Source organism: Phasianus colchicus, chromosome 1 (genome assembly GCF_987193195.1).
Source record: "Phasianus colchicus chromosome 1, bPhaCol1.hap1.1, whole genome shotgun sequence".
In the NCBI taxonomy this organism is placed as follows: Eukaryota; Metazoa; Chordata; class Aves; order Galliformes; family Phasianidae; genus Phasianus; species Phasianus colchicus.
This window is the reverse complement of record NC_143436.1, coordinates 173,871,934-173,883,366: the sequence shown is the minus strand read 5'-3', so window position 1 is coordinate 173,883,366 and position 11,433 is coordinate 173,871,934.

Sequence of the window (11,433 nt, the reverse complement as noted above, 5' to 3'; positions counted from 1 at the left end):
TAGCAAGATCATTATCTAAGTAAAATACTACTATAATCGTTCTCCAATCTACATTGCCAAGAAGCTGAATTGGAATACTTCTGATGTGCAGGATTTGAATTTTTGCTGGGCTTTAGTTCAATCTAATTAAAGCAAATTGATATTCTTTGCTGACTGCTCACATTTGGCAGAAGCATTTTTAATAATTTAGAATATGTACATTCACAGTAACGGTCCCAGTCTCAGTAGTGTTCACGTGCTCTGAGAATACAGGAACTTTTTCATCATGAGTGAAACCTGGAATGTTTTATGAGTATAAATGCACAAACTGTACACAGGTCTTTTGGAATGACCTAAGAACAACATATGTGGAAGCCTCGCATTTGAAAAATAAATTAGACAGGTTAGGATTGGGAGACATTTTTTACAAACACCATTTTTATAAAACAAAATATTTTCTGGTTGGATGAGGTTTTGAATGCCATTCTCTCCCCTGTTTTTCACTCATAGATTAGGGGTGTTGCTTCAACTGAACTGCCATTTTTTTCCTCATGCAGCTATGGACCGATCCTGGTCACCTGCTTATATGGTCTGAAGAGGCGCCTTTGCAGCTGGTCCTTCCACTCAGCCACTGCATGGCTAAGCACAACACCCAGTAGAGGTGATTCCAGGATGTTTAATTAAAGATTCATCTTTTAGATAAAATAAACAGCTAATAAACAGAGAAGGTAAGTAATCATAATTGACAGCCTTTTCCCCTTCCTCCAAAGAAAGAACATAAATGCCTAAAACTGTACTCAGGCTTTAGATGTCGAAGTACAACTTGAAATCTGCCCAACACACTTCACTTCTGGATAGTTTTGGATACCTGCAGTTCTACCACACCAAGTTAGGATTACACCAAAGTACATTAAAACCTTGATCTTGAAAGCTCTCCAGATGTCTTTTAAAACTTTTAAATGACACTGGTCTTGGATGATTCAAAATTGAATATCTTCAAGAGCTGCTGCTGAGCATAAATCTTTAGAAAAAGTGAGGCAAGAGCTCTGGGCTGCGGTAGACAAATGTCTTTTGTAATTTTAAAACTTTGGGGATTGTCAGCTCAATCATCTGATGAGAAATAGAGCCTTTCCTGTCTACACAGTAGCAATGATTTTGTGGAGAACTAATGGTGCCTAGAAGAGAACAAGGTGGATAGCAGTTTTGTATCACTAAATAGCTGTTTTTCTGTTTGTCCATATGGTTATACTTTCAAAGCGTAGGTGCAGTCAGATTAAATACATTCCTATATAGCTTCAAACATGAGTTTTTATAATAAAAACCTGTTACTGTTAATATCCAGAAAGAACTCAAATGTAAATCTTAAGATTACATTCAAACCATTGTTGATAGGGAGGAAAGTCGTATTAAGAAAGTTAATCCACACGCTCTTAGATGTAACAAAGCAAAACTTAATTTGCCATGAAAGTGGAATTCAGAGTCTTGTGTTTTGAAGAACTCATTAATTTTGGTTTAGTATAGGAAAGTTTAGTGTAACAAATCCCTTCAAAATTTATGAGCAGCTGTTTCACATGGTTTTATATAGACCTTATGGAGTTATATCTCCTTATATAAAGAAAGTAACCTAAGTATGAACAGTTGAAGTTTGTGAAGCTTTGGTAATGCTTATCCATGTGGATAAACTGCATTGTTTAAATTTAACAATGAATTGATGATATGGCACTAGATAGTGACATTAAAATGTTCCTTTTCATTCTTCCCTTTTGGTTGATAGAAGCCTAGAGGAGACTGCCTCCAAAGACTGTATTCATGTCTTGTTTCCTCTGTTTAATTTTTCCAGGGTTATTATATTTTGAATGATCTGAACATCAGAAAACCCAATTGTCAAATGGCACAAATGCCTGGGATTTTTTGTTCTCTGAAATGCCACTGTAGAAGGAATCAGAGGTTAAATAGATGCAGAGCTAGCATGGATTCAGAAGCTCTTGTCTAAGCCAGTTTCAACCATTTTTCAATCTTGTTAGTTGCACAGGTACCAGAGAAGAGCAAGGTCTTCTCTGTTCTTTCATCTGTCAAGTTTCTTTTCAAGTCTAGTCCTTGAATAGAATTTCTTTTTCAGAGTTCTTTCACACTGATGTCAGGATTTCCACAGTAAATTGAGGTTCCCCTGTAAGGCAAGGTGACAAACTTAAACACTCATTTCTCACTCCTTAACACTGCTGTAGTGATGTTAGCACCTTGTTTTTCCAAGTTATTTTGGAGTTTGAAGAGCGACTGATATGGTAACATAGAAATCTTCAGCAGATTTTTTTATTATTATTATTTTGGTCCAAGTCTGCCTTCATTTATACTCTTTGGAGCCTTGCATTTCTCCTATCCTTCAAACAGTCTCAGAATTGAACTTCTTCATTCATCATCCAAAATTTACCCAAAAGACTGGTTGAATTGGTGTGTCTTTGGGATTCTATATGCAGTAGATCTGTCAAGTGTCATGTACTGAAACAAATCCTGCCTCTCCTCTTCAGCTCTGCCTGTACCTCATGCATTCATGCAGCACAGCACATTGCTTTCCTCGTGTTCCTGAGATGCTGTCCTACCCCTGCAATTCCTCCCTTCCTCCTCTTCTCAAGCACATGCCATAAAGTGCCAGACACATCCCACACCATAGACCAGTCTGCAGTGCTCTCTCATGAACAGAAGAAAAAGATAATTAAGGAAAGTATGAAGATTTGAATGCTTCTTAAAAGCAAAGTATGGCTTACTTTGCAGAAGGAACACAGCTTTTAGGGAAAATTACTCTAAAATTATCTAAAATATGTTTGTGTTACCTAAAGCCCTACGATTTTGTCATGGTCATTACAGAAATATCCCAGAAGTGCTCTCCATGCCTCAGTTTTGTTCTTGCTCCCTCTGTCTCATAAGGTCCTTTTTTGCCCTGTTATCATTCTTTCAGACTATGTATTCACAGACCCTTTTGGTTTTGCCTGCTCAGCAGGAGCCTTCGGAGCCTATGGCTCTGGTTGTTGACCCTTAGCAGCATATATGTTTGTTAGAGTAACTAAACTGAGCACATTTCTTCTTTACTGCCTGTTTCCTCTGGCAGAGTACTGCCAGATCAGTCCTAATATAGCAGGCATCCCATACACATAATCTCTCTCAGAACAGCACTAAATTTAACACGGTCATTAAAAAATGCTGTTAGGGATTCATCTCATAGACCTGTTACTATTCTGCTGCCTGCAAAATAAAAGACTAGCGCGGCATCTTCATTGTGCCAAATATTTATGAGTTGCAATCAGAGACTCTTAAGATAAATTTACCTCAGCAACTGGGGGAGTGCATGAAAAGGGGAAGGAATTAAAATGAAGTTGCTAATAAAGCTGAGAATTTCTATGCTACAAGCGTTGCCATGTCAACCTGAGTTATGCAGCATCACATTTCAGTTCTATTCAAGCCCCCTTCAAAGGCTTAGCAAGTAACCAGGATGTTATAGATGGATTTTTAGCTGATTATGGCATCTTTGCTTGATAAATCTTGCTTAACCACATTCTTTCTTTTCTGGGTAATATCAGATGAAACCGAGTGACAAAGTACATCCATGCAGATGGTTTATTATATAAGAGATAATTGTTGGTCCCACTTTAAAAGTACTACATCCCACAGGAAACATGAGACTCGATCACTTTAAGATGGCAAGTAATTTAATATAAATTATTATTTCTTACACATAGCAGTGAGAAGCATGCAACCTCAGTATCCTGTGTTATGTATTAGTTTCAGATGCTATCCTTATAAGCTAGTATGTAAATATTTCCTCTGCTCTAGCAAACCTCTTGAAGTCAGCATAGATTTTGACAGCTGTCTGGCAGAAGTCTAAAGGCTTTTATTGAAAACTGACGCAATGTAAAATTTGTTACATGATCTCTCAAAAAAAAAAGTTTTCTTTATTTTAAAGTACTTATATACTATGGACTTTTGAATTATTAGTTTACCATTTAAAATGTTATAAGGAGTATTAATTCCAGATTCAGCATCATGTTTTTTGAAGATTATATAGGCTGGTACTCAGCAGAATCTGGTGGATAGCAGCTATTGAGGAGTTACATTTTTACCACTTCTCATTTCAGTTGAGCTGGCAGTATTCCCATTTAAATATATTTCCAAGAACAAAAAAGGTGCTGGAAAAAAAAATAAGTCTCAGAGGCAAAATAAAAGTATCAGCAAGCATTGACCTAACTTTGCATTCTTAGTAAAGATCTTAGATACTTTATTTTTCTTTCATTTTTTAGTAAAACTGTCCTAGATCTGTAAAGGGAAAAAATGATAAATTAATTGCACGATACTATGATAATTACTTAGCTAGCAGAAAGTCACCAATAATTTAAAAGTGATTAGAAACAATTTATCATAAGGTGCAGAAAGTTCCCATGCAGTGAAGAGAGATGCTGCAAACACTGTTCTCAGAGCAGCAGAATGCACAGAGTTCAGTCAGTGGTGCCTCTTGCCTGTGCTGATCCTTTGAAGTCTGATGGTGAACGAGCTGCTCAACTCTGTCCTCAGCCTGGATGAAAACATCCCAGCTCCACTAATTTCTCTCCTCTTCATTGCTGAATGTCTTGGCATTTTAGAGAATTCACAGAATCAGAGAATCACCAAGGTTGGAAAAGACCTTCAAGATCATCCAGTCCAACCATCCACCTATCACCAATAGCTCTCACTAAACCATGTCCCTCAACACAAAATCCAAATGTTCCTTGAACACCTCCAGGGTCAGTGACTCCACCACCTCCCTGGGCAGCCCATTCCAGTGCCTGACCACTCTTTCAGAGAAGTAGTATTTCCTAAGTCCACCCTGAATCTCCCCTGGTGCAGCTTGAAGCCATTCCCTCTGGTCCTATCACCAGTTACACGAGAGAAGAGGCCGACCCCCAGCTCACTACAACCTCCCTTCAGGTAGTTATAGAGAGCAAATTCAAAATTCAGTACTTGAACCTAGTATTTGAACTCTCTTTTCTTGTGTTCAGTCTGAGCTGCCAGAGGGTGTAGATGTTGAGGAGGTAGCTGATAGACATAGCTTGCTCCTTGTTCCTTGTAGAGCCCAGCATATTTCCCAGACATCTGTAGTCTTTAGCAGGAAAGCTTGTCTCCTTAGGTTTCGCTATATTGCATAACAAAAGCAGAGATTAGAAAGAAAGCAATAATAATAACAATAACTTAAGAATAATACTTAAGAATAATAATTACTTTTCAGGTGTGTGAATAGTATTGAAAAACACACTCAGATAAAAATATCTACTTTTAGCAGACTTATAGGAAAAAATAACACTTATAGTAGCTGGTAGTTGTATTTCTGAGAGAGCTGAAGTGTGCCTGAGCAAGCTAAGTCAGAACTCCATAGCAAGAGATACTTCAGCACCTGGGGTAAAAATGCTTCTTCCTCCTTTCTCATTAAGTAGATACTGCCTCACTGTTGCTCGGAGTACTGTCAGCCCAGCTGAAGTCCTTCTGTTTCCCCACTGACACATACTATACAGTGCAAAGCCAGAAGATTTGCCCCAGATTCATCAACTTTTCTGTTCTGTGTGAGAGACCACAAAAAAACTGCAGGAAAGAAGATGTAATAGAGATTTTCCTGAACTCCCTGCTGAGTTTGTGTTCATACTTTTTCATTCGGAGAATAGGCAGGAGAGACAAAATTTCTGGATGAGAAAGGATAAAGCAAGCACCAAGCTGGGTAAAAAAAGAAGGAAGGCAAATACAGACCTTCAAAAAAAGTGCTGCATATTATATAGTATTATGGTTGTCTAGTGACAATATGCACTCACAAAGTCACTGGTGTTATTAGTGGGAATATTCCCATATAGGTCATCTATCAAATGTTCTTATAATTAATGTGCAAGATAAAATAAAAATTAATATTAAAGGTTTTAAAGGGCTCTAATTGCTGCCTGTGTTTGGTCAGTCTCACTTATATTCCAGCGTGCTGACGGAAGACAGTGAAGTGTGGTACATCTTCCAAGTTGTAAGCAAAGCAAACTTTTGTGAGGATACCCTCTACAAATAATGTGGCTGATTTATTCATTTTTCTTTATCATAAGAATATACAGCTTTATTTAGTGGGTTTTTTTCCTTAGGTATGTAAGGATTTCCAGCATATTCTCACCCAGCAGAACAAAAGCAGAATGGATATGTTCCTGAGTTTAATATTCTGAGAACTGAAGGACTGCACATTCATATAGCAGAGAGGGATGATTGCCACGTGGGAGCTGAGAGGAAGAATCTGAGAAACAGGCTTCTGGGAGGAAAGCTGAGGGGGAGATTGCTTGTGTAACAAAGAGGAAGGACGAGGCAACAAGCCTCTCTTCTATCTGCCTACAAGCCAGATATAAGATGATATTCTTTGAGGAGAATCAGTGGTAATCAAAGACAAACAGGAAAAGGAAATGTACATACTCATATAACCACATGAAACAGATGGCAAAATTAGATGAGAGAGGGTAACTTTTTAGATTGCATAGGCCCTCTTGTATTATATATCCTGCCTTCTCTGTCCTTTTATACCTTATATTATTTTTTTTTTTTTCTGGCATACAGGAATGAGCTAATCTGCAGGAAATCTAATTGCCTTTTTTAAAAAAATCAGAAATATATGTCAGTGCTCTTAAAGGGAACTTAGCCTATTCCAAACACTCATAAACCTAGCTCTCAGAAATCCAGGCTTAAACTTTTAACATCTATAACACACCTGCTCTTTGAGAAGTGCAGCTCATTGGTTTCTAGGCCTTTCGTTGGAAAACACTTGTCGTAGTGTGATCTGTGCAGTGCTGGCACACGTGCCCTACCTATCTTAGTGTTGTTAAAGAAAAGAGTGCCATTTGTTTTATGAATCTGCACAGTGCATAGAGAGAAGGTCATGTGGTGGCCTTTTACTTGTGACTGTAACACAGGTGGTATATAAATAATCTTTAAATGATGACAGGGAAAATAATGGGCCACTGTGTAAGATGCCCCTTTTCTACTTAATGCCAATTTAGATTATAATCAAGTGTTTAATCTTGCAATTATTAGATTATGTATAGATATGAACACATTTAACTATTCTGCTGTACAAACAATTAGAAACTGTGGTTAGTTGTTAATTAGACCAGTAGTCTGTGGAAATTTGTACTGTGTAATAATGGGGAAAAGAGGGTATACCTGCATATCTATCTCTGCCTCTCCTTAGCAAATGCTTTGGGAATGCTGTGGAGACAAAATACCAAGTTTTTAGCATAATTGTGTTTAGTGGAAGACAAACACAATGCCTTTCTGGTAATGCAGCTCATATAGGGCTCCATGCAGAACTGTGATACCAGGTGTATCTTAAGGAGTAGTGGACAGCACATGTTCAGCTTAGATTCTATCCTATACCCTCATAAAGCCTTAATTCTTCAGTTTGTCCATTACTTTACTGCACCTCTGTGGTCCTTAGGCACTGTCTAGTCTGATCTCTTACTTATGCCATCCAGGAGCAACACATCAGTGCAGGATGTCTCTGTCTCCTTGAATTTTCTGGTTGTTTTCTTTCTTAGGCTGATTTTGAAAGAGAGGTGAGAAGATATGTTTTGATACTTCATGTTTTATCTTGACTGCAGCAGCAAAAAGGTAACAAGCTGAGAGCACCTGCAAGTTAATTTTGCCACTGACATGATATGCTGCTTCATATAATTATGCTAATAAAAACATTCAACTCAATTCTTTTTAGATTTGAAGCATCTTTATCAGTAAATACAGATGTTGATGTTTCAAATTTATCCTGTGAATACTTAGGTGAGACTTTTGTATCATGAATAGTTCTTTACAGAGGTACTGGAACAGGCTGCTCAGAGAGATTGTGAATGCCCCATCCCTGGAGGTGTTCAAGACCAGATTGGATGGAGCCCTGGGCAACCTGGTCTACTATTAAATGGGGAGGTTGGTGGCCCTGCATGCGGCAGGGAGATTGGAGATTGATGATCCTTGAGGTCCCTTCCAACTCAAGCCATTCTGTGATTCTGTGAATATGTGGGTTTTTTTTGTTGTTCTCTTTAAGAAAATGAAGAAGCAATTTCTAAATCCCTAAAAGACAAATAGAGAAAAAAAAAACCAAAGGGATGATATCACAGAATCACAGAATGGCTTGGATTGGAAGGGACATCAAAAGATCATCAAGTCCAATCCCCATGTAAGAAATGATATGAAAGAGAGCTGAGTGTGGGTGACCTGGGCTGAGTGATATCAGTCAGGTAATGCAACACTTATGAAACAAACCAAGATTATCTTCATCAGTGACATCTGCACATAACTTAATCTGAAAGAAATCAATAAACTTAAATACTCAGTGAAATCTCTTTCTTCAGTATTCATGGAATTTTATTTTAGAAATAACACAAAATACTGTGCATGCCTAATATTTTAAAGGAAAAGGCTAGGGAATTAATTAAAATGTAATTACATAGGAAAGATTACATCTCCTCAAAGCTGTGAGAACAGCTCTCATGAATGAACTCCATTTTATGATTCTGTGATTCTATGCTTTCATGATTCTATGAACTCAGCTTCGCTAAAGCACAGCCAAGTTTGAAAAGCTATGTTTAACTGTTCATCTTAGGTTTACACATTTGGGCTACAGAGAATCTCAACCTAATTCAGTACATTGTTGACAGAGGCAAAAACCTTTATCATTTCAAGGGCTGCAGGAGCAGTAGAACTCTGGCATGTGAATGAAAGCTGATGGTGGATTTAACAAAATATAGTTTATGGCTGGACACTGTTTCCGCAGGTCAACAAGGCATCTGTTTTATTATGAAGAGATATGATGTAACCAAAGAGCTTACTTTTGGTCTTTCAAGTCATTGGACTGCTGACATTTTTCTTCAGAAGACACAGCACAGAAGGTCTGTACAAAGTGGTATTGCTTACTTAAACTCTGAATACAGTTTGGGACCCAGCACATACACCGAAGTGGGAGCCAAAGTTAGCTACATAGACTTATCTGAATGTTTCTGTGGAATGATATACACTAATGTGTTTGGATGCCTCAGATAAAAAATAATAATAATAATAATAAATTACATGAACTAAGGATAGGAACAACACATGCATATGTACATGCTAGAGCCAGGAGGCTGAGTGAAAGTTCTGATGGTTTAGTTTGTTGCCGCTAACACAGCTGTGAGTTTGGCCATTGGTCAGCTTGAATAAGTGGTAAATCTTTATATCTTTGGCTGTACCTTCATTGCTAAACGTATTCACTTCAGGGGTACTCCTTGCCTTGTACCATGTAGTGCAGAACAGCTCATGTTCTCAGTATCTGGGGCTTCCTCCTCCCAGACGGGTTGGCTGCATCCATGCTGCTGCCTAGCCCTGGATTTCCTCAAGGTCCTGTGTGGTGTCCTGTTGTTTGGAGACATCATTAATTTGTAGTATGTTGCATTTTTTCAAGTTGAAAATCCCTGAAAAATACAAGGAACTTGTTTCACTCTCTCAAGATAAATATTTTCACAGCGTGAATTAGAAAGTATGTAGTACCTGGCCAGGGAAACATGTATGTTCCTTTAGGCTCTAAAGCCTTCTGAGAGTGGGCTGGAGGAATGTAATGCCGGAGTTAAAAATGGAGCACACTCACACAGATATCTTTGGAAAACTTTTCCTGGACTGAATGATCCCCAGAATGGCGCCTCGATTTTGTTGCGAACCAAATATTTCAGTGAAAATTCTTATGTCTGAATTACCATGGAAAGTATTGATAGAGGAGCCAAGACCCAGAAGACAGCTGGGAGGCCAAGACATCTGATAGTTCTGAAGTGCTTTTTGAGAGTAGATTATAAATATATTATTCTCCAGCTATTAATTTTAGTCTAATAACTCTCTGTAAAAATATAAATAAGTCAGCTGTTAAAAATGACAACGTGAATCTTATTGCTCATTACTTATTTCCTCAGACATTCAACTCCTGCCATACAAATTCCAGGAAGGTTTTACAGTGGCTCTAGTATTTAAAATAAATGTATTTAAAATTATATTTTCCATCTCTTGTTATTAATGGCTATGGCTAACTTTTAATAAGAAATATCATTTCATTCAATGGTTTGCTCTAAATTAATTATCCCTCAGGCTCAGAAACACATATACATTAATGTTTTCTGGCATAATAAAACTGATCTTATTAAAGTTGGTCCTAATTGTAAAATAAGAATTATAACTAGGTGAAAGTTTTGTGAATCAAGTCCATACAGAACAAGCATAGTTCACATATTTTAAAGTTGCAGAGAATTTCTTTCCTAATATAAGCTCTTGTTGTCCAGTTGATTATCTTAGCAGAACAAGATCCCTCAGAGAATAAAACCCATTTTTTTCATAAAGCACAGCTCTGCTCCAGCTATGCCAGAAATCTTCAGCAACTATTAGAGGACTAAAACAAACTATCTTAGAAACTAGAATTGATGGATTTGGTATGCTACATTCTGGGAAAAATTTCAAGAGTTAATTGATTTGTTCTAGTAGAAATCTAAAAAAATTTCAATTTAATTGAGCAATATTTATAGTGAACAATATTTACAGAATTCCCAGCTTTAAGGTAGAAATGATTACACATCAAGATGCACCCTGTGAACTGCCATGCTATTATCAACTGTTTGGATATTGTGGTTTCTGAAGATTAAACCTACAATAAGTAAGGCTGTGTTTTCATCAAATTTGAAAATTAACCTGAAAACTTGAATATTGATGCTATTTGAATATAATTTGGCCAGAAAATAACATAAAGGTTTCTCTACTGGGTTACTGAATACTTTCAGGGGCTACTGTAGTCTCAAAGTCAGGAAGTTCAGGAAGAAAATTGGGTAATAAAATTTACGTTGTATATGATAGTACTCATTGTCATGAGATCCCCACAGAAAGAAAATTTGCACCTTTGGAAAGCAAAGTCTCTTAAAAAATGAAGAGTAGCATTTTTAAATGAGATATTTTAAGCTTTGGACAGTAAAACATACTGAACCATATACAACAACCCAGCTGAGCTTCATCAGTCTGAATTTGCCCTGCTGCTTTTGTTTAATACCCTGAACATTTCTGGCTCTAACACACACTTTGGAGCTTATAATCTAACAGGGACAGAAAAATAATATGACAACTAATTAACATTTGGAAAACATTTGGGCATTCCAAATGCTTTTGCTGTACAGACCAATTAAAAAATTAATATTTCATGTAACAGGTTAGTTGTCTGAACTAGACATAAAATTGCCAAAATCTTGATATTTTAGTAAATCTTGCAGTAATTGTGTATAGCATTTCCTCCACATAAACCTTTGAAAAAGAATGAAAAGTATGGAAAAGGCCTTGTGAAGGAGGACAAGTTCTCAGCGGTGTTCTCTGGAGACAAGAAGCTAATACAAAATAAATGGGACAAAAAACATTTTCATTTGAATAAAA